The sequence below is a fragment of the Phocoena sinus genome, chromosome 13 (genome assembly GCF_008692025.1).
Source record: "Phocoena sinus isolate mPhoSin1 chromosome 13, mPhoSin1.pri, whole genome shotgun sequence".
NCBI classification, from domain to species: Eukaryota; Metazoa; Chordata; class Mammalia; order Artiodactyla; family Phocoenidae; genus Phocoena; species Phocoena sinus.
The window spans coordinates 54,927,363-54,951,853 of NC_045775.1; the positions used below are offsets into that span (position 1 = coordinate 54,927,363).

A 24,491-nucleotide genomic window follows, 5' to 3' on the forward strand; every position below is an offset into this window, starting at 1 on the left:
CACAGATGCGAGAGCAAGAGGTGGGAAGACCATGAAGCTGGGTGTTATCAAGGTGCTTGTTCCCAGCTCGGTGACAGGAACGCTGGAGTCAAAGGACAGGGATTCCAGTTGAAGCCCTAGTACTGCCTGCTAGCTGGGTGCCCTTTGACCAGTCATAACCTCTCAGAACTCTGTTTTCTCATTTATAAAGGCGAAGGGCAGTACCTCACGAGGTGGTTACGGCTGCACGTGTTAAATAAAATAATGCTCACGAGAGTGATTATGAACTGCAAGGCACCATACAAATCCAGGTGGCACCATCATTCGTACCAAATCTGCCAAAATGGTATTTTCCAACTCTGAAATGCTAAAATAAAAAGCTAATGCTTTTATGGAGGGCTAAAATTCAAATCCCACCTTGTTTTCTGCTCATATGTTACTCACTGTGGAACACATAGCAAGATAATTACTTAAAAGTTAAAAGCTAAGGCCAGCTTGGCTCTCTCACTGCTCTCCCACTGACTTCACTTATCTAACATCTGTCCTCTGCCCTTACTACTATGTGCTTACAATTACAAACAGCCGCTTGCAGTGATGAGAAACTCCACGCTGTTACTTGACAGACTGGGACACTTTAAGCATCAGTTTATTAACTTAAAGCTGGGCTGGGCAGACCCCCTGCAGCCTTTCCTGTAACAAGTGGGCATGGGCTTCCCCCAAGGGCAGCGCTGGGGAAGCCCCGCACTGGTATGCACACTGCACCAGTGGCACTGCCCTCACTGCTGGGGCGGCTCACTGCACTGGCCACTCCACTTCCCCAGCATACCCAGACTTTGAGACTTCGCTGCCCAACAGAAATGACGGGCTCTGACTGGCAGCTGTTACTTGCTCCTTATTCTTTGCCATAGACAGAAGCAAAAGATGGTGAGAAGGTAGTGACTTGTTTTCTTTGTTAAAGTAGATTTGATGTACTACCCTTCTATTCCTTCAACCTGCTATAATTTTTAAAACCAGCAGTACTGTCTTTTAAAGGCAAAGCTACTTTTTTCCATTCAGTGAAATAAAAAGCAAAATAAACAGCTTTTTTGGTTCATTTTAAGTTATGCAATAAAATATGTTTCTTCCACCCCAAACACACTTTTTCTCCTTAGGTATATCTTTAGTCAACTACTATAATAGATGCTAGCTTATTGAGGTTGCTAACATAGTTAATTTCTGATTATCACAGTTTCATTTAAAGTTCCTTTTTGAGTGCCTACTGTATACCAAAGTGCAGTTTTAGAAAGCAGTTTCTTTTTTTAAATTATATTTGCCTTTTTAATACATAGGATTTAAACACATTTTCTGTCAGGGGTAAGCTAAAATCAACATTAATTTGCATTCTCTAAACATACACTTCAAAATCAGGGGAGCTGGCTCAAGTTGCGGCATTCAGCAGAGAAGTTAAGGTCTGACTAATTTACGGTGCGTAGTCCACACACACCTAAACACCCTTCTACCTATTCTTCAACGTCACATTGAAAAACCGACTCAGAGTCAAAAAGAAAACCAAGTTATCTACAACCTGAAGTATTCCCAAACCACATACACAACTATAAATCATGAAAGGTCATTGTAACTGCCTGAAAATAAACTAGAAGTGGGTATGTGAGAAAGACAACTACTTATACAACAAATAAGTTATATTTTAACCAGTAGCTCAACTCTCCCCTCCTTCCCAATAAAATTCTGATTTCTAACTAATAGAACAGCCCCTTCATGTTAGCTTTGTCTCTTCCTGTTAACAACACAAAAGAATTACGATCTTCCACCCTCTCGATTTTATGTAGCTTTCAGAGGCCAAATGAAGAACAGGATCATCTTGTTAATAAATCTTTCCAATTAGGCTGGTGAGTGTAGACTTATGCTAGATTTTTCAAAAGGCTCTCTCTGAGGCAAGGAAGTGGGTTAATGTATTGTCTGGGAGTTTCCGAATGCAAGAAGACTGTATCTGATTTTAACGCACAGATGTCTTGACTGGGAAAAAACTCATAAATCATCATCCCACACATTTTAGTTCAGAGAGGAAGTAACAGAACAATTAACAATTACTAAAGAAGTTATTTAACATAGTAAAAAGAGACAAAACAGTGTTTAGAAGGCCTAAATTTCAGTCATTTCACCACTGGCTAACTTTTTAATTCTCTGGACTTGAGTTACCTTATTTCTAAAATAGAAATAACTACAATTCTCCTGCTCATCACACAGGTTTCCCATTAGGATTATATGTGAAAATTCAAGGTCAAGTACTTCACAAACCATTTTAAAGGGCTACACCAGTATTCCTGACATTAACGAATTTCTCTGTACTGCATTTATTCAAGTGTGAGTGAAGATGATCAAAGCCAGTGACAGGCCTTCAGCAGATCTGCCAGTTGAGAATCTCTAAAGTGGGTCCACTATCACTGCTGCAGGGGGTGACGTCAGGCTGTTGTTTACAGGAGAAGAAAGGCTGCCAATTTCCCCTGAGCAGAAGACTGCAGCGGCCAGCCTCCTTGGCTGCGTGTGAGCAAGAATGGACTCTTTATGTGAGGCATGTGTGGACATGCAGTGGTTCACGTGCGGGGCACCAAAACAAGAAGACTGCTTGGTGTGTGCACACCAGCACACGCTTTGCGCCTCGAGTTGTCACTAAGAAGGCTGAGCAAAATTGACCAAAATGCAGCTTTCACTTCTGTTACTCTGAAGGAAAAAAACAAAAACAAAAACCTGCCACTCTCAGAAACTTTGTCCTCAGTTTTTTTTAAGTATTTTTAAAGCAGAACGATCAATTCTTCTAGTTTTTACAGACTCCTCAAGTTATACATTCACTAACAAAAGGAATTTTGAAGATCTACATCAAAGCACAAAATATATTCAGACTGCAGTAACTAAGTTTTATAGGAACAACTTCATTTTCAGAGTGGCTGGCGTTGCTTCCCCCTGTAAGTTCAGGAAGTACTAGCTCAAGTTTAACACACTCTAACTGAATCCACTTTGGGGAGATATTTTGTTAAGTTTATTACTATAAAAGAAAAAAAACTCTGGCTTATTAACATATGCCCATTCATGAAATTTCCTGGTAGAAAGCAACCTTATATTAAATCAAATTTAGAAGGGCAAAAAGAAAATAGGGGATACATTCCTTATACTCTTTCTTCCGCTATCTGTCACCTTCTGGGATAGTAGTCAAATCAGGAATAATATGGGAACAGATCGTGTTTATAACTGGCACTGAAACTTTACTTCAGACAATAAATCTAGTATAAATCCTAACACTGGAACACTGAAGAAGAGATGTGGGAAATATTTTTGGAAACTGGAAATGTATTTTCTTTGGTCCTGTTGTAAGTATATGTATCTGTAAAGTAGAGAAACTATTGCTCGGTAATAAAATGAAGTCGAGGAAGAATCCCGCATTCTGTTTTTGGCACTGCGGCTGATTATAGTATAATCCTAGGTCAAATACTTAGCCAAAATATGCCTTGTTCTTAGTATCTGAGAAATGGGGATGATACTAGCAAGTATTACTTTCCAAATTTTAGGAAAAAAGATTTTAAGAAATCTTTTTTAAGAAAAAAGATACCGAGTGGAAGCCTTATGCAACATTGTTACAAGAATTATAAAATAATAGAAACATGGGCTGGGAATCTTGCCTGATATTGGCCAACTCCTTGGAGAGCTGGGGAGGAAAACGTGCTAAACAAGTAGGAAGTGTTATTAGCACTTCCTTCATTTTATAGTTAGACATAACAGTAGCAAGAAATATATGGCACCAGTTCAACTTTTCCAGGGCTGGTTCCAGCAAGTAACATTGACCGCATATTCTTAAACACATCAAAAAACCTGAAGGGCCATCCTGGGTGCCTCCTTTAACATGAATGCTAAAAAAGGATGCCAGAAAACCTTGCAGAAAGATGTGGAGTAGATTAAACATTATACATTAACATACACCATTATAAAATGACTGTTGCCAGTTTCATTCCTTCATGTGGTGAAAGACACCTGATCACACAAGTCAATGATGATGCAAAACAATGATAAAATGGCGGCACGTAGTAGCAGTGCTAACCTGACAGTCAGGGATGTTTTAAAAGTATAGGAATTTTACTGACTGAACAGAGCAGTGATTAAAACACAGCATCACACATCCTGAGTCAGTACAAAGTTCAAGAACTTTTAGTTTTAATTTAAAAGAAATAAAACTTTACATAAAGTGAAGCAGTCAACTTGTCAGTCAAGGGGATAAGCAAGAGGAACAGTAAGAAAAATCAAATTGATGGTTATCCTCACAGTTAATATGTTCCCCTAATACAACTTACTTAAAATTCTAAAATCAACTATTTGGACTTTATTTCTGTTACCCTTTCTGGTTGTCAAATTGACAGGATCACTTTAAAGCAATTACAAATACACACGAAGAAAATGAGAGCATATGAAGAGTAGAAACTGATAACTGGATTGACCAAGTGCCTGAGCTTCTACTTGACACCTCGTGGCGTAACTGCTGTGCTCCAGTATACCAAAACATCATCTGCTCTATATAGCACGCTAGTCAGAAAAGTCACAATATACTTACTCACTATACATTTGCTTCACAAACTGCCTCCTTGGGAGTACAAACGTTCCCAAGAACTCACTACTCCAGTGCTCACAGATGACTACTGAATCATTTCAACTTCAAAGACATACATAATTGGGCTTCCCTGGTGGCGCAGTGGTGGGGAGTCCGCCTGCCGATGCAGGGGACGCGGGTTTGTGCCCTGGTCCGGGAAGATCCCACATGCCGCGGAGCAGCTGGGCCCGTGAGCCATGGCCGCTGAGCCTGCGCGTCCGGAGCCTGTGCTCCGCAACGGGAGAGGCCACAATAGTGAGAGGCCCACGTACCGCAAAAAAAAAAAAAAAAAAAAAAAAAAGACATACACAAAAGAAAACTCAGCTCCATTTCAGTAACTGATTGAACAGGACAAAACTTCTCTTTGCCAAGAACTGTTTCCTAGTCATAAACATGTCTTTTTTTTTTTTCTTCATCACATAATGGCATACTGAATTTGTACTAATACCTGCATCCAGTATTCAAAAGTTAAAGGATAAGTAGTCAAAAGTGCATCTCCTTTTGTATTCCTCAAATAAGAAGCAGGAATACTGCGAGGTAGAATGCCAACAACTTGGACCGAAAAACAACTTGAAAGCTTTCAAAAGAGGAATTCTCACACCAATAATGTTTATAAGCATACAAATATAAGATGAAGCAGAAGAACAAAAGAAAAGGCTTCCACATTTATTTTATTTTTTCCCCAAGGGCATGGAGCTGCATTTTTTGAGCACCCACTGTTTGTCTCCTGGCCTCCAGATTTCTCAGCCTGACAGCAGTCCTTTCCCACTGTATTTTAGGAAATAGGAAATCTGTTTTTAAAAACCCATTTTCTTTTTTTTTTAATTAATTTTTTATTTATTTATTTTTGACTGCATTGGGTCTTCATTGCTGTGCGCAGGCTCTCTCTAGCTGCGGCGAGCGGGGGCTACTCTTCGTTGCAGTGCGCGGGCTTCGCATTGTGGTGACTTCTCTTGTTGCGGAGCACAGGCTCTAGGTGCGCGGGCTTCAGTAGTTGTGGCACGCGGGCTCAGTAGTTGTGGCTCACGGGCCCTAGAGCACAGGCTCAGTAGTTGTGGCGCACAGGCTTAGTTGCTCCACAGCATGTGGGATCTTCCTGGACCAGGGCTCGAACCCATGTCCCCTGCATTGGCAGGTGGATTCTTAACCACTGCAACACCAGGGAAGCCCTAAAAACCCATTTTCTTATTCTTATTTTTATTCAAAAATAAAAATCACAGTTTCTCCAAAAGAAGTAAAACTTGTCACCAGAACAGTTGCCAGAGACCATATGAAATGATTAGTAGATTACACAGATAGACAAAAAGTGGTAGCAACATGCACCTCTCTTCCATCACCTCCCCTCAACATCGATTCTTTGCCCATCTCCCCATCCAGTAATCAGGTGAGAGCAAAACAGAAAAAAAAAAAAAAAAAAGGTTAAATGCTTTATATCTCTACTGGTGATCCTAAGTTAACCCAAATAGAAAATGCTTCAGTTTTCACCATGTTGTTCTTATGATGCATAAGTACTGCAAAAAACAAAACCAAAAACTTATGACCCCTGTTGATCTAGTGCACGTACCACTCAGCAGTCACTACATTAGCCACAACATGTGAAATGGGTTGAAGTGGAACATGACAACAGTGCTGAGAAGACAGGAGGGTCCCTGTACCAGAACGTTTTCACACTAAGTTAGGACTCTGCATCTCCAGCAGAGTCCATGACTTGGTCCACAATAAAACTAAATTTATGGCTAATTACAGACAAATTTTCTAACAATCAAAATTTTCAACCATAATACAATTCCATTAATATCCTCAAACTATCGTTTGTCTGCCTGCAACTTAAAAAAAAAAAATTCTCAAAACTCAAAGTTGACCAGTAAGTGTCCCCAAATGCCTCATGCTCAAATATATAGCATATAATTAAAGATGAACAGACTGAATGGCACGAATGGTTAATACAGCAAAATAGATTCATGGCCAGAAAATTTCTCCATGGTATATGGGTCTTTCAGAAATAATAATCTTTAAGTATAATCTCTTTTCCAAATAGTTTTTTTAAAGCTACTGTAAATATACTTTTCTTCGCTGGTCAACAATTTTTTGTTGGTCATGCTGCAATTTTTCAGCCAAAATAAGAACTTCTTACGGAAAATGAAGACAATAAATGGCCTGGGACAAAAGCAGTTTGTCCTTAGAATCCATTCCACACAACTTTAGACCCCGCCCATGAGAAGCTCCCGAGGCAACACAGAAATGATAGAATCAAGAAAGATAAACAAAGCTTTAGCAATTATTCTATCATTAGAGTATATAAGTCCTGGGTAATAAGAGGCAGATAATGCACTGCTCTCCAACCCACTGTCACTTGGACTTTTGTTCCATTCTCTCAGGGAGACGAAAATGTAGGGGTAAGAAGCATAGTTGAAACATTTCTCTGTAGGGAGGCAAAAAAGAAGTTGAGTCAGTCCCAATGCTTAGCCTTGATTGGTTTTTACCTGCCTGATTGAGTATCTGAAGACAGAAGTACATCCCAATCGAACTACTAATCCCAGCAATCAGTATGGCCAACTGTTTAGCTATTAACAAACGTTTCCTACGGATGACTTTTCACATCATGGCAAAACCAGCCTTATTCTAGTTAGGAAATTAATTTTTATTTATTTATTTTTTTGCGGTACACGGGCCTCTCACTGCTGTGGCCTCTCCCGTTGTGGAGCACAGGCTCCGGACGCGCAGGCTCAGCGGCCATGGCTCACGGGCCTAGCTGCTCCGTGGCATGTGGGATCTTCCCGGACCGGGGCACGAATGCATGTCCCCTGCATCGGCAGGTGGACTCTCAACCACTGCGCCACCAGGGAAGCCCCGGAAATTACATTTTAGTTTGAGCTTTTGGATCTTGATCTTTGCTTTCTTTTCATTTCCTTTTTTAACACTGGGTAGTGGAAATAAAAATAAAATCTAGTATTAGATGGGAAACAACAGTCATTTCACTTTTCCTTTCAGCCTCTGAGCCACTGGTAGTAAACCTTAGCTAAATAGTAAAAGCATTTGTTACACAGCAAAGGGAATCTTGTCCACTAAACTTTTCTGCAAGGTACTAAAATTAAAAATTTGCCCAAACAAAACCAAGCTTCACAAGTTACAGTCTTATGTCACCCTTTTTAAAAGTAACCAACAGCACTTTGAGGAAATGCAATACAAAGTTCTAACTTTTTTTCCCCCAAACTCTAGCACTTTTAACTAAGATTATAGCCACAATGTCCCTTCTCTGGCTTCTTTAATAAAATACAATTTATTTCAGAATTCTGTTTTCATTGTGCTGCTTCGTAATTTAAAGTTTACAGAACTTTCATTTGAGATGTATAAAAAACATCAAAACATACGTAAATAATTCTTATTTTCAAAAATTTATTTTATTTTTGGCTGCGTTGGGTCTTCGTTGCTGCATGCAGGCTTTCTCTAGTTGTGGCGAGCGGGGGCTACTCTTCATTGCGATGTGCAGGCTTCTCTTGTTGCGGAGCACGGGCTCTAGGCGCACGGGCTTCAGTAGTTGCAGCATGTGGGTTCATTAGTTGTGGCACATGGGCTTAGCTGCTCCGCAGCATGTGGGATCTTCACGGACCAGGGCTCGAACCCGTGTCTTCTGCATTGGCAGGCGGATTCTTAACCACTGCACCACCAGGGAAGCCCTTAAATAGTTCTTTTAAAAAGTATTCCTCTGGCTCAAAACAATTCATGCCAGCAGAAGCTTTGAATTATGGATGGAACCATTCAAAATCTGAGTATTTTCAGTATTCACAGAGCTTACTAGAGCAATAGGTACCTCATCAACACTAAGCCTGAAAATGAAAGACAAAGTAAAAAAACTGTAACTGAAAATTTAGGGACAAGCCAAGACTTAGCATCTTCCAAGTCAAGAGAGACACAAGACTTTCACCCTTCTTCTGTTCTTTCCATGGAGGCTGGCAGGAATCAAATAGTCTACTTGAGGGGTCAAGAAGAATCAGTAGCTCTCCTTCAAGAGTGATCCCATCATTTAGGAAGAAAATTTTTAAAAACGGTGAAGATCTTCCCACGTGATTGGGTTGTGACAATGTTGCAGGCTTCGCAGGTGATTCAGGAGTGCTTTAGAAATTCCATAGGGGGAAAATATGACAACCCTTCTCTACGTATTTTGAGAAGGGCATGCGTGAACAAAGACCCACCAGTGTGCACACATACTGGAAAACGCGTCTTTAAAAGACTACTTTCTCACGGTGGGTGAGAGAGGGCTCAAGATCAAACAATCCAGAAAAGACTGACTTGTAAATCAGACACAATTCTATTTAGAAAGTATGTTCTAGAGAAACCAGACTGGCTAAACTGCCATGATAGGCCTGGCTAACCTACCATGATAAGACTAGATATTCCCAAGATATCAAAGACCCGGTCTATCCCGGACAAATAAAGTACTGTGTTTCAAATATAGTACTTTATTTTGCTGACTTTTCCACAGGTCATGGTGTATTTCTTTTAAATAAAGGCAAAAAATCTATTTCAACTCTGTTGTTTTTATGAATAGTGAAATTAAAGAGATTTTTGTTCTCATCTGATCTGTCTCTTGATGAATATGTGCACACTGGCTTCCCTTCCCTTCCCTGGCTTTGGAATAATATAAAGTTGAAACATATAAGAAAAAATAAGAAGGGCCAAGATAGATTAATGGAGGGTACCTGACCAAAGTGTAAAATTCACATAAAATGCTATGCCCTAGAGCTTCCCTGGTGGCGCAGTGGTTCAGAGTCCGCCTGCCAATACAGGGGACATGGGTTTGAGCCCTGGTCTGGGACGATCCCACATGCTGCAGAGCCGCTGGGCCCGTGTGCCACAACTACTGAGTCCGTGCGCCATGACTGCTGGGTCTGCGCACCACAACTGCTGAGGACCATGCGCCTGGAGCCCATGCTCTGCAGTGGGAAAGGCCACCACAGTGAGAGGCCCGCGTGCCATGGCGAGCAACGGCCCCTGCTCGCCGCGGCTGGAGAGGGCCCACGCACAGCGGTGAGGACCCAGTGCAGCCAAAAATAAATAAATAAAATGAATAAATTTATTTAAAAAAATGCTATGCCCTAGATACTGAGGTTAGAGGACAGGTAAAAGACCAGTTGAGAGAATCACTTACATATACTTACTAGAATGGAGTGTAGCAGTATCAAAGGAAGAGAGAATTTTCCATAAGATGAAAAGGAGAGAAGAAAAAAAGGAATTAGCATTTATTAAAATCAGCTGTGTATTGTTGCTTTACCTGTTGTATACCATTAATAATCATAGAGGTAGATTATCACTGTTGCTATTCTATAGCGAGGAAAACGGAGACTTAGAGAGGGGTAATGAACACTGTTAGTGGTATACCCGACATCCATTCCTTCCTTCCTCTCCCTAAGAGAACCCCAGCCCTCTGGTCCAGATGTGGGCAGAGATGCCCAATCAGACAGAAAGACTGACAGTCCACACCTGTGGAGGTTTCTGACTTCCTCTGAATGTCATAACATCAGCATGTGAACCAGCTTGAGGAAGGAGCCAAAACAGACGTGGGAGCCAGCAAGGAACCCAGCTGAAAGCCAAAAGACGCTAAGAACCTGAGCTACAGAAATGACCAACCCTGGAGCCCACCGTAGCTCTGGATTTGTTGTGAAATAATAAATTTCCTGATGATTCCAGCAAGCTTGAGGGTGGTTTCTAAAAGCATCCTGATACATGAATTCAACTTCTCCAAGGTCACCTGCAGTAAGTGGCAGAGCAAGAATTTGAACCAACATCGTTCTGGCTCAAAATAGGGCTTTTTTCACTAAACCACACTGTGGCATGAACTTTGATAATTTTTTTTTCTCATGATATGATCATGCAACGTTAGATCTAGAAAGGATCTTACCTCGCCATACATAAGAAAAGGCATTTACCTTACAAAAATGTTTGAAGTAGTGGCCTTACTTGAAAACACAGACAAGAAACATATCTTTAGCAAAAATACCCAGAATTTCATATTCTGCAGAACTTCTCACTTCATATGCATTTAACTTTTAGCAGAATGTGAATTCATACACCTTTAATAAATGGAATGAGCTCTTGAAAAGCATTCCAAGTTATTATTAATTTTCATAGGTGTGATAATGGTACTGTGGTTATGTAGGAAGATGTCCTTATTCTTAGGAGATGCATATTGAAATATTTAATGGTAAAGAGTCATGATATCTAAAACTTACTTTCACATGGTACAAAAAATTATACATATAAAGAAAGGGAGACAGAGAGTCATAAAGCAAAATAAAGCAAAAGGTTAATAATTACTGAATCTAGGTGGAGGGAATATGGGTCTTTGCTGAATTATTCTTTCAAGGTTTCTACATAGTTGCAAAGTTTTACAACAGAAAGTTTGGGTGTGGGGGAATATGGTGTGAGATACAGCACTGCAGAGCACAGTGTGGCTCTACATTGGAATAAGCTGAGGACTTTCAAAAATACTGAAACCAGGGCCTCACCCTGGGTTGTGGCCTGGGGATGGGTGATTGTAATGTGGCCCTCTTGTATGGTAGAAGGAGCCTGAGCTTGCAAGGCACAACTCATTAATACCCTGACAGTCCCAATCCCAAAAGCACAACTCAAATTTTTTTTCTGCAATGTTTTTTATTCATAAAAAATTGCCGTTTTAGGGACTTCCCTGCAGTCCAGTGGTTAAGACTCCACGCTTCCACTGTAGGGGGTGGGGGTTTGATCCCTGGTCGGGGAATGCTATGTAGCGCAGCCACACACACACACACAAAATTGCCGTTTTAAAGTTAAGCATTAATTCCAACAATGAAGAAATTTCTCTGAAACACACATTGGGTAACATAAGGAATACTCAATTAAAATTAGACCAGGACTCTAACAGATCGATAATGAAGCTTTCTGTGCTGTGCTCAAGATCACGAGGGCAAGAAGAATGGAGCAGACTCGGTTATTCCCTAAACAAATCTATCCATAGACTCTATGGTCCAACATGCCAAAATTTAATTTATAAAAATGCAATTTAAGGCTTCCCTGGTGGCGCAGTGGTTGAGAGTCCGCCTGACGATGCAGGGGATACGGGTTCGTGCCCTGGTCCGGGAAGATCCCACATGCCACGGAGCGGCTGGGCCCGTGAGCCATGGCCGCTGAGCCTGTGCGTCCGGAGCCTGTGCTCCGCAATGGGAGAGGCCACAGCAGTGAGAGGCCCGCGAAATGCAAAAAAAAAAAAGCAATTAAAAAAAGGAACAATATTTAAGGAGAAGCATTAAGCCATTTAATCTCTTTTTTAAAAAAATGTCCTACTAAAATCATGCTCTTTATTCCACGCCAAAGATGAGTCACAATCTGTTAAACTATAAGGAAAGAAGAATTCCTTGAAAAATACACAACTCCAATTCTCCAAATTCAAATTTGTGCAAATTACTTAAAAATACTCTAGTGAGCATTACATACAGTAGAAAGCTCTCTAAGGTCCTATATCTAAATTTCAGCTGGCACGTGAGTCTCTGCAGTTCCATTTGTCTTTCTTAAAATATATGTGACTGGGGTATGAGATAGAGGTAAATAAACAGTAGATAAAGTTTAAAAAGAAATAAAAAATAAATGACAAACTTTAAAAACATAATCTTACAATAGAGATTTTATCTTGAAAAATATACCTTACAACCTAGGTGGCTTTTTCTTAAAGTTTCACTGATATCCAATAAATGCATATATTTAAAATGTATAATTTGATAAGTCATGACATATCTATATACCCTTGAAATCACCAGCAATCAAGATAATGAACATAACTATCCCAGGTGGCCTTTAAATCAAATAGATATGTGATGGTTCTAGCACAGATACAGTTTCTCAGAAAAGAAACAATTAAAAAAAAAGTCTCCATACAAGTGTCCAAATACTTTCATCCATGGCTAAAATAAACATTAAGGCTTTAGAATTTTTCCCCTAATTTAAATCTAACAGGCAAGCATATATTGTGTTATTCTACCTTAGATTTAGGTCCAAATAAACAAATATACTCAAAAAACAAAGAAATCCTTAATATTTTTAAATGTACAGGAAAATGAAAACAAAAGCCATAGTCACATGGGATTATATTTTAGAATTTAAACACACACATATCAGGAATATCAGGAATCTCGGCTAACTGAAAAGCAAAACAATTTAGAAAGATCATACCTACATATTACAGCAATATATAGACTTCCTAAGTTTGGCATATTAGACCCAGGGTAAGCCCATCTCACAGGCAGGACTGCTCCAGGCAAAACTGAGGGAAAAAGAGTGTGTCTTCAGTAGCTATCAAAAGTCTCCATCTCCACTTCTTTCCTCCCCTTTCAGTGTTTCTTCCATTTTTCAGGGAACTCCCCTTGTGTACAGGGCCCTCATTGATGTACCAGCCTTCCCAAAGCTCTGGAAAAATTTTTGTCTTCAAGAACCCAAACCATATCCATTGTGTGCCCATACAGATCTTCCTCAACTTACAACAGGGTTACATCCTGATAAACCCATGTAAACTGAAAATACTGTTAAGTTGAAAATGCATTTAATACACCTAACCTACCAAACATCATAGCTTTGCCTAGCCTACCTTAAACATGCTCAGAACACTTCCATTAGCCTACAATCAGGCAAAATCATCTAACACAAAGCCTATTTTATACTAAAGTATTGAATATCTCATGTAATTTATTGAATACTGTACTGAAAGTGAAAAACAGAATGGTTGTACGGGTACAGAATAGTTGTAAGTGTATTAGTTATTTACCTCGTGACTGTCATCACGAGTGGATCGTGTAGCATACTGTCAGCCCAGAAAAAGATCCAAACTCAAAATTCCAGCTCCATTTTCAACTGAATGTATAGAACTTTCACACCATGGTAAAGTTGAAGCATTGGAAGTTGAACCATTGGAAGTTGGGGCATTTGTATTCTGTTTTCAGTTCAGAGTCCCTGCTTTCCTCGGGAATAGCTAGCAAATGTATTGATAATAAATGGCTAGGGTGTGTACTCCATTTCCTTTCCTTCCTTGCTGAGCAGTTGCAGTAGCTAGAAAAGGGACTGTTCTACCCTTAAGTGCCTAAGGCACAAAGATGGCAATCTTTCCCAAACTTAAAAGGATTAAAAACAAAAACAAAAAAAGGAAGAATGGATTCCTATGAAGGCCATCCAGGACTTCCAGAAGGCAAGTCCATTTGACCTTGCTTACCGTAGTGGCCTACACCAGACTTTCCATCAAGTTAAATCTCATATTGCCCAGCACAAGAGACAATTTTCATGTGGGGATCTTTTGTCTCCCCAACTGGACTGTGAAAACCATTATGGACAGGTGCCATGTCTATTAGTCTCTGATATCCCCAAGCACTTGGGACATGTGTTAAATATTTATGAACAAAAATAAAATAATTAATGAAAATCATTATATTATATCATACTCGTGCTATTTGTACCACAAAAACACATATATCTTCTTTAATATTTGAGGTGGAAATGTACACTAAGAGTTTTATTTGTTTAGGAAATTACATAGTTTTTACAATCACAGAAACAAAAGATTAGTTCTTTATGTACACTAGACAAAGGAAACTTAAGATTTTCTTGTTAATTGTGCCATATAGCTGAGATGACTACATTTCCATTGTGCAATTTTCAGTGTTACACATGTTTTTCAGGCTCTGTCACAAAGAAAACAAAGCAAAGTGAGAAAACAACTTCAAAGGTGTAAAGAAAAGCTAGGAGAAAAGCTAGGAGAAATTTCAGACCATGTCCAGTGTAAGGTTTCCCAGGGTTCATAAACGAGGATGATTTCATGATTTCTGGTGGAAACATCAGCAACATTATAGGTTTTTAATATTTCAACTCAAACTCAAATAAAAATTGTCCATTTGAATGCAGTTTTGTTTCAGGACTCAGTTTTAGACTTTTGTACCAACTTAAAAGGTATAAAATCCATATGAAGAAATCTTGACTTTTTTTTCAAACCATTATTACACAGTGTTTAGTTATCACTACTCAAAATAGTAGATAACAAGCTCTAAACACATCAAAATAGTTTAGAATGTAATTTCTACAAGGACAATAATATTAGTTACTTTTCTTCACTACTATAATGTATATGCCTCATAAGAGTAGCTGGCACATAGTAAGTGCTCAATAAATCTGTTGAATGAAATGAATAAATGAATGAAGTCAGGAATGGGATATAGGTTTACAAAAGAAAAAAGAAAAGACCAAGCTTCTTCCAAGAGGCATAGATTTTACAAAGTACAATTTCTAGAAAGTCTCTTACATAATCAACTCCAAAATGAAGTTTATCTAACCCTATATTTGAATTGTTTAAATAAAAAGTAACAATGGACTGTTTGTTTTGTAAATCAAAAAGGGGATTCATTTCATTTAATCAAATTGAAAGGTTTTCTACTACCAATGTCTGAATAATGTCAAGTATTTTAAGAAACTATTAAACTTATAGGTGATTCACTTTGTTATAGAGCAGAAACTAACACACCATTGTAAAGCAATTATACTCCAATAAAGATGTTAAAAAAATAAGAAAGAAACTACTAAACATTCTCTCCAAATTAATGGATTTGAGTCCTTAGAAAATCGTCTTACTCAAAGGATTTTTAAGTAAATCTTTTTTGTTTAAAAATACATATTCATTTTCATACCCTTTGATTTTCTCAGTGAAAAGAAGTCTTAAAATCAAAACAAAATTAACTTAAAGGGATACATTTCATTTGAGCTGAGGCCACTGGAAGACAATAAAGCTAATGGTTACTTCACCAGGAACATTAGTCATTCAACAATGGCGAACCCTGGAAAACCTCACAGTGGACAGAGTCTGAGGTTCTGTCTGGTTTTACGGAGTTAAAAACAAAACAAAGGACCTGCTCTTCATGTCTAATGTGCTGTTCTCAGGCCCACTCACCCCCCACGTGGTCAGGTGGCCACGGTCATAGCTCAGACTGCCGCCAGGGCTCGCCCAGCACTGGGCGCCGAGCAGCACAAAGCCTGGATGTTTGAGATGTTTCAAGGTAATGTGGACAGAAAAAATTCTGTGGTTAACCCCCCCAAAAAAGAGATTAATAGAAAAGCAGTAAATAATAAACATATCGTTATTGTCCCTTTTTACCACCTCACATGAGTTAATACTTGGTTTTAGGTTTACAAAATGGCCCCTTAAGTTTTGTGTAGATAAGATGATCAGAGAGCTCATCTTCCAAAATAAGGCAAAGCAAATTTTCTATATGGAAGGCCTTTGCCTCAGTCTCATAAAAGCAGACTGAAATAGATGAAAACCCCTATTCCATGCCTTAAACAGAGGCAAAGGCAAAAGAGGGGCAAAGGAAAAAACCTGTCATAATCAAGGAAAAAGACCAATGTGAAAAGAAGAGCAAAATGAGAAAGATGCCGCATTAAAAGAAACACAAATTCAAGTGGTAATATTAAGAAAACTGAACAACAATGGTAGAACAAAGGGAAGAAGGTTGTGAAAATCAGATAAAATTTAAATAAAAGGTGGACTGTTTTGGTCATTTTATTTAATATGTTAAAAGTAAACATTCAATACTACATAGTTGTACATAACATCACACAAAACTTTATAAACATCAGTGTGGACTATACATTAAAAAGTAGAAAAGAAATCTGATCGTTCTGAGTTTTCATCAATTGGATGTTGAACAATAAGGACAAAAGGACAATACACTTTTAAAAGTTGCTTTCTGCTTAGCAACCTTGCATTTGAGGATCACTGTTCACGATACTTAATGTTAGTTGGAACAAAAAATATTTCTTTGTATGTCCCACTTGTTTTAACAGGTCTTACTCTGAGTACACTAGAATTTCATTTCCACTTTAAAAAGTGATAATATCATAAGGTTGTGACAACTCTTCTGTTAATAACCACAGAGAGGGAAAGCTGAATTCAAAGAAACTGACATAATGTGCTAACGCTGGGCTTTTTGACTTTTAAAGACTCAGAACTCATTTTTAGGGACAAGAGGAAAAAAAAACTAGTTTCTTAAAATACAGTCTTTCCCTACCTGTCTTCACTCACCTTCCTAAATAAAAGATTCGCTGGAGTAAATAAAATCCTTCAAGCCACTATATTCTGAAATGTGCACATTTCACTGTATTCAAGGTACAAAAATAACTTAGTGTAAGAAGGGGTCCTCTAGCCAAGTAATCCTTTTGAAATTTAAAAGTAAATAATCTAATTTTTCTCTTTGAATATACTGCTAACAAAACATACATCTAAACATTTTTTCCTGCAACACACGTGAAAGTTTTACAAGCTTTAAGTTAATAAAATGTATTATCTCCTAGATACATAAAGTTTGTTCTCACAATATCAACATCTGCTATAATCTAGGATATACCAAAACTCAATGTTAACATTTAAAATCCCTTTCAAAGTTTCCTGGCTCTTTTAGGTACCTTATACTTTCTTGTGAACATACCAGTAAGAAGTCTCTACAAATATAAAGTTAAAAGGAAAAATGCCCTTCAGACAAAAGATCTAAAGTCACAACTTTTTAATAATGACAAACAAATGTCCATTTCTAAATGCAAATGTTTACTTTGTATTTGCTTGCACCCTGTCCTTCTCCAATGCTTTTAAAAAGCACTTACAACTTATCCCTACAATGTCCTCTGTGAGTGAGGGCAGGGTAAATGCCTTCCCTCTTCCCACTGAAAGGATAAGAACACTACTCAGCCATAAAAAGGAACGAAACTGAGTCATCTGTAGTGATGTGGATGTATCTAGAGTCTGTCATACAGAGTGAAGTAAGTCAGAAAGAGAAAAACAAATACTGTATGCTAATACATATATATGGAATCTAGAAAAATGGTACTGATGAACCTAGTGGCAGGGCAGGACATAGAGAACGGACTTGTGGACACGGCGGGGTTGTAGGGGGAAGGGGAGGGTGGGACGAATTGAGAGAGTAGCATTGACATATATACACTACCATGTGTAAAATAGATAGCTAGTGGGAAGCTGCTATATAGCACAGGGAGATCAGCTCTGTGCTTTGTGAGGACCACAGGGGTGGGATGGGGAGGGTGGGAGGGGGGCCCAAGAGGGAGGGGATATAGGTTACATATAGCTGATTCATTTTGTTGTACAGCAGAAACTAAAACAACATTGTAAAGCAATTATAATCTAATAACGATGAAAAGAAAAAAAAGGATAAGAACAGGGAGAGTCCTGGAGGTTAAGTGTAATGCTCAAGGTCATGTGCCAATCGGTAGCATGGTTCAGTCTAGAACTCCAGGGACTTTAATTCTAAGTTTATGTCAATAGATAACACAAAAATAATTTTCCTCTCCTTTTGATCACTGACAGAGTATATATATATATTTTTTTTTTTTTTTTTTTTTTTTTTTTTTGCGGTACGCCATTCTCTCACTGTTGCGGCCTTTCCCGTCGCAGAGCACAGGCTCCGGACGCGCAGGCTCAGCGGCCATGGCTCACGGGCCCAGCCACTCCGCGGCATGTGGGATCTTCCCAGACCGGGGCGCGAACCCGTGTCCCCTGCATCGGCAGGCGGACTCTCAACCACTGCGCCACCAGGGAAATCCCCCAGACAATTCTTCATCAGAAGCTTCACTTTTTTTTTTTTTTTTTTTTTTTTTTTTTCTCTCTTTTTTTCCTTTTCTCTTTGCGGTACGCGGGCCTCTCACTGCTGTGGCCTCTCCCGCTGCGGAGCAACAGGCTCCGGACGCGCAGGCTCAGCGGCCATGGCTCACGGGCACAGCCGCTCCGCGGCATGTGGGATCCTCCCGGACCGGGGCACGAACCCGCGTCCCCTGCATCGGCAGGCGGACTCTCAACCACTGCGCCACCAGGGAAGCCCAGAAGCTTCACTTTTTTAAAAGTTGAAGACAATATATACATCTGTAAAATATCAATAAATACTCAAATGTCTTCACCAAAACGAAAAATGTTAAATGAAAGAGATATGAGCTACAGAAATAGTCATGCTGAAATGTGTTAAGCAAAAACTCAGACCTTTCATCTTGCAGACCAGACACTTAAGTGTAGTTTCTAAGTGCCTATAAATTAATTTTTTAAAGTTTCATTTTAGATTAGCTGCTTTAAAAGTGTATGAACAAAAAAGGGCGACTTTTAAAAAGTTAATTGTTTTAGCCAGTGAAAATGCAATATATTCAACTAAATTGGATAACTGATGATTTGGTTAGACAAAAGATTATATATACAAAATTACCCACATTGTACTAGATAGTTCACATATTTGAAAAGTTTTAACAATGTTATGGAACTCTGTAACACTTCTGAGTAGATTAGTTTTCAGATTTTGTTACTGAGGATATCTCTTTCATGAAAGATATTTCTTGCATTTTTATAATTTCAGAGGGCACAGTAATTAAACTGGTTTAATTGACAAGTAAAGCAGAATGATTCTATAAATGAAGCGGGTGGCACAGGCCCGATCAATTTTCTTATTTAAAAAGATACATTACCCAATTGTGTAATGCCTATTAAGTGTGTGGTGAAGTTAGTTAAAGTGCTTTATTTGCTAATTACATATACCTTCTTTATGATTCCTATTACACTATTTACTACGCCTATTTGAAAAGCTAATTATTTATTAAGACTGCTCAAGAGAAAGAATTTCACTCTTGAATGGAAAGAGAAATAAAGCTTAGGTCCTTAAGGAAATGATATCGTTTTATTTCCACAGTGTTGGTTTGATAAATTCTCTTTATTATTATTGATTCTGAAGCCAATAATAACATCACATCATCATTTGGGACATTCAAAATCTAATTTGTATAATTTGTATTAATTATAATAACATCCAACTTAGTTACAGGAAGTTTGGGAGTCAGAAATTCTTTCAGTAAAAAAAATGGCCACATCAGGTATTAAAAGAAGACATTTGAGGGCTTCCCTGGTGGCGCAGTGGTTGAGAGTCCACCTGCCGATGCAGGGGACACGGGTTCGTGCCCCGGTTCGGGAGGGTCCCACATGCCGCGGAGCGGCTGGTCCCGTGAGCCATGGCCGCTGAGCCTGCGCTCCGTAGCGGGAGAGGCCACAACAGTGAGAGGCCCTAATACCACAAAAAAAAAAAAAAAAAAAAAGAAGACATTTGATATGTACTTTTCAGAATATTTTAAGTTCAATCTTCAAAATGAAAAATATTTTCCCAATAAAACATGTTATAATTCCCTCTCTATTTCCAAAAATAGTAATTGAGAACATAAAAATTCAACTCAACACCACAAATAATAGTATGCTCCATAATATCACTTACAATGTCATTCAACTACTCGTAAACAAATTGAGAATAACATTGTTTAATTCATTCTACAGCATTCATTAAGCCTACCTATGTACCAGGTACTCTGCTGGGCACTTGGGATTAAATTATGAATGAAACACTATCCTTACCCTCAAAGAGCTTTCTGTTTAGTAGAGAAGAAAATCACATATAACAGCAAATATGTGATAGGTATCGTTATAATAGTGGTATATATATTTGGTTATGCAAGTTTAAATGAAAGAGTGATCAACTCAACTCATCCCAATAACTAACTTTCATAAAAACTCATATAAACATTGAAAAGTATAAATCCCATAAATCATCATGCATATGGATAAGAACTCTGCTTATTTCAATGACAGCAATAATTCTTTATCTTTACAAAAAGTATAGTTCTAAAAAATATAGTCACCCATTGTTTCAAGACATACCAGGAACAAAACAGAATTAAACTTGAAAAGACGTACCAAATACTAGTCAAACTCATTCCGACCTCACAGTAACCCTGTGAAGTAAATTTTTCTATTATCCCCGCTTTATAGATGGGGAATCTGAGGTTACCGCGGCCAAGATCACAAGGATAGCAAGAGGAAATGCTGGCACTTGAACCTACAGTCTGGTTGTGGAGGTCTCCTTAACCACTACATCACACATCCTCTCAGTGGAGGATGATGATGGTGATGATGATGATGGGGCAGCTAACAGCAAGTACTCTGTGACTTGTGCCCTCTCACTTATCCTTAAGGCAACCCTTAGATGAAAAGTCATTCCTCCCGTTTACAGGAGAAAACCCTCACAGGCCAGGTTTGAAACCTGCCTAAGGTCAGTCAGCCATCCAGGGATGGTGGCTAGATTCAAACTCGGGCAGCATGGCTCCCCTCTGCTCTGAGGCCTCTCAATAATTCAGTCTTACACTCAAGAAAAAGACCACATGATGAAATTTATTAAACAATTCAAAAAGACTTTGTATAAGTCTTCCTGAAACACTCTGCAAGGTTTTGGGGCTTATGATAAGCATTTCCTTATGACAGCACTTACATTTGAGTCAACTTTACTACTTTTGGCTGATCATAAACACATTTCTCCTCTTTAAAAAGAAATCTTTCTGTAGAAACTTGGCAGATTTCAGTACAGGAACAGTCTATTCTTTACAATTAAATTTATCAACAACTTATTCTGGTTAGTCTGAAAGAGAAGGAGAGAATGAACTACTAAAAGGCCTTTCCTGTACTTTAATATTTCAAAACATGTTTGGTTTGGCCTAATTTGAATCTTGTGGACAACTAGACCAGAACTTGATTCAAAAAGAGGAATACCATTTAAAATAGGCTGAATTCTCAAAAGCGACCTCAGAAGGTGATTCAGAGTAACTATTTCTCATAATTTTTTTTTTCATAATTTTTAGTTTTATCTCAAATTAAATATTAAAGATGCATAAGGCAAGATTCTCATAAAGCATATATGGCCAAGTATGTGTACTTTTGAACAGCCAACAACCAAGAGACCAAATTAAATTTTTGTTCAAGAGCAATCAAGTATACAAAAGAGAGATATCAAAAGAAAAAAAAAAGCCCTTTTTGTCCTTAGCACACCCCACTGTGCCCAGTGACAGAGAAATAAAAAATTCTGTGCTTTAATTTCTTGCTAGAATAGAGGTGAGCTAAAGATGAAGTGTCAAGCTGGATTTGCATCTTACCTTGTTTTCCTCCAACAGGTTCAAAGACTTCATAACCTTTAAGTTAATACTGAATTCACGTTTTTTTTTTCAAAAGGGAACCTAAAGAACTATTTTAAAATAAAAATAGTAAGCCATGCCACAAGGCAACCTGTCTTCTCTTGGTCTATCTCCACACATTCAAATTAGAAATACCTTTTACTTTGCCTTTATTGAATAAAAGTTTAACTTTGATTTGGAGGAAAACCTACCCATTAGCCGTTTTGCACTTTTTGCAGGTCATACAGTCTATCAGATCACATCGCTGACTATGACCACTCACTAAGAAAGCATGCCATTACAGCTCATTTTATAAGCATTATAATGCCCCGATGGTGGAAGTCTGGCAATACCTAGAAATACAGCAAGGCTGGTGAATAAGGAGTCGAGGGGCGGGGGAAGAGGGAGAGAGGGGGAGGCAGTCGCCACCTCAAATCCACGCCTGACCGGGAACCTCCAGCCCACAACGTGATCCCTGCCCTCCCCAGAGTGGACCGGCTACAACATTTTTCTAGATTCTCCCCCACCCCTCCGCCAACCCAACACGGTACTCACCCTTCTGTGAAGTCGGCACCGGGTCCAGCCCCGAGACGGGTCGGGGTGGCAGCGAGGGAGGGGACGTCTGGGCTGTGGGCGGAGGGTGTCGCTGCGTCACTCGAGTGCAGGACGCTGAGTTCGAGGGGTGGGAGCGGAGAGGGGCAGGAAAATCAAGTCACGGCCGCAAAGGGACAAGGAGAAACGGGGGGGAGGGGGGAGAGCCCCTTCCCTAAAATAAACCCACCGGCCCCTGCGACCCCCCTGCCCCAGGGAGGGAAAATAAAATCAGGGGAAATTAAAGACTGACAAATAAATCCCTAAAACGACGAGGAGCGAGGAACAGACTTTAATTTAAAGGGGGGAGATTGAGCGAGGGCTGGAGGGGAGAGAGAAGTGGCTCTAGGTCTATCCCATGCCTTTGCAGTCCCCAAGCAGAAGAGGAGGCTGGCTGAGGGGAAGTTGCAGCGGCTCCTGAGGAGGAGGCGGAGGAGGCGGAGGAGGAGGTTACACCGTAACAAGTACAGACAGCCATGGATCAGAGGGGCGCTGCGAGAAGGGGCGGCCGCGGCTGGGCGAGCGGCGGCGGCGGCAGCACCGCCTGCTCGGCTCGCTCAAGACATTTAATTGGATTGATAGGTTGTGCAGTGACTCACAGACTTTACAGAGTCGTACAGCAGTCCCCGCCCAGCTGGACAGGGGAGACGCGGCGGGGACGGGAGGGGAAAGGGGGCAGTGGAAGAGCCGGGAGGGGAGGAGGCGACTGAGAGGGCGAGGCTTTGAGGGGGGCGGGGAGCGGAGAGAAGCCACCCAGTAGCGAAGCCTGCCGCTCCGACGGGCGTGGGCGTCGGCCAATGACGGCGCGGCTCGATAGGCGGCTGGCTTCGCCCCTGGCCCAATGAGTCTTCTAAGGACACTGCCGCGAACTGGAGGAGGGAGGGGGAATGGAGTGGGGGCTGGGGAGAGATGGGTGGACGTTGAAAAGGGGGGTGGAGGGAAAGATGAGGCGCCGGAGACCAGCGGAGTCACTCTGCCCTCCTCGCCCCGAAGTGCGCCTTCTGCCAATCCCGGGGCCGCGTGGAGGTGATGGACGCAAGTGTGTGACCAATGAGGAGGAGAAGCTGCCGCAGAGAGCCAGAGCGGAAGGAGTGGGCGGGCCAACGCCCTCCCCTCCCTCAGGCGCCCAGGTCCTCCCTCCTGCCCATTTCGGGTCAGTCAAGCAAATAACAGTGAGAGGGTTGGGGCCGTGCGGGGTGGGGTGGGGTGGGGGGCGGAGGGGCCGCGCTGCTGGCGGCGTGACAGCGATAGGGACTGGCTGTGCTGCCGACTACGCGCCGGCAGGAGGAGGAGGCGGCGGAGGCTGGCTCCTTACTCAGCCTGCAGGCTGTTACTGCTGCTGCTGCTCAGCCTCTGCCTGGTGCTGCCGGGGAGCCTCTGCGGCCAAACCCCACTCTCGAGTGGCAGACAGTTTTGGAGCGAATCAGATCAAAACTTTGCCTCAGGTCGGTGCAGTGCCCACTCTTGGAGACAGCTCCGTGTGACGCCTTGTGGGGCTGTGCTCTGGGAGCTGAGGGAGCTGGACGCCAGAGACCGGAGGCTTGGCAATGGCATTTGCCTCCTTGCTTGCCTGTTTTCTGGGGAAGTCAGGGTAGGGTGTGGACAGGTTGAAACAGCTCCTGAATGCATACCATTTCTTTATTGAGTTTCTGGAAAAGGCACTTCTTAACCTGGCATGAGTGAAGATGTATGGGCTTTGTGCGTGTATATATGTATTAGCCACCTCCAGCCCTCTCTCCCGCACCGCTCCCACTTCTCTGCCCACGGTCCTCACCTTGTACCCTGACAGCAATCCTAGGGAGCACTCACTACTAGATCTTCTCGCGGCTTATTCCCAGGAGCTATGGCTTTTTCTCAATTTCTTGCCTACTGTCTCGTAATCATTTTACAGACCTTAACACTTTCCACGCACTTGAAAGGAACTGTTATCACTAATAAACCTGAACAGAGATGCCCACAAAAGCAAATACACTGGCAAAAATCCACCTTCTTTCCCACAAGGTGCATTTCTGCACGTTATTTGAAATTTACGACAATTGCTTCCTACCAAGAAACCAAGGAAAGACATATCACATACCTACAAAAAAAAGATTTTCAAAACCACTTAGAATACCCAAAGTCCATTCTCCATAGACAAGTCAACTAGAGAGACCTAGGGTTGATTTATGGTCTTGAAGTGAGCAAAATCATTTTTCCCCCCATAATTATAAGGTTAAAACCTACAGTGGTCTGGAATTCAGAGGAGACATAATAAGTG

General features: G+C 40.6%; 1 protein-coding gene across 1 annotated transcript in view; it reads right to left on the reverse strand.

Annotated features, from left to right (window-relative positions):
• The window catches only part of SERTAD2 (SERTA domain containing 2), a 113,950-nt gene extending 91,070 nt beyond the window's left edge, over nt 1–22,880 (reverse strand). Inside the window, exon 1 of the mRNA XM_032652651.1 lies at nt 22,199–22,880. The gene's annotated coding sequence lies outside the window, so the exon portion shown is untranslated. The remainder of the gene's footprint in view (nt 1–22,198) is intronic.
• Nucleotides 22,881–24,491: the final 1,611 nt, after the last annotated feature.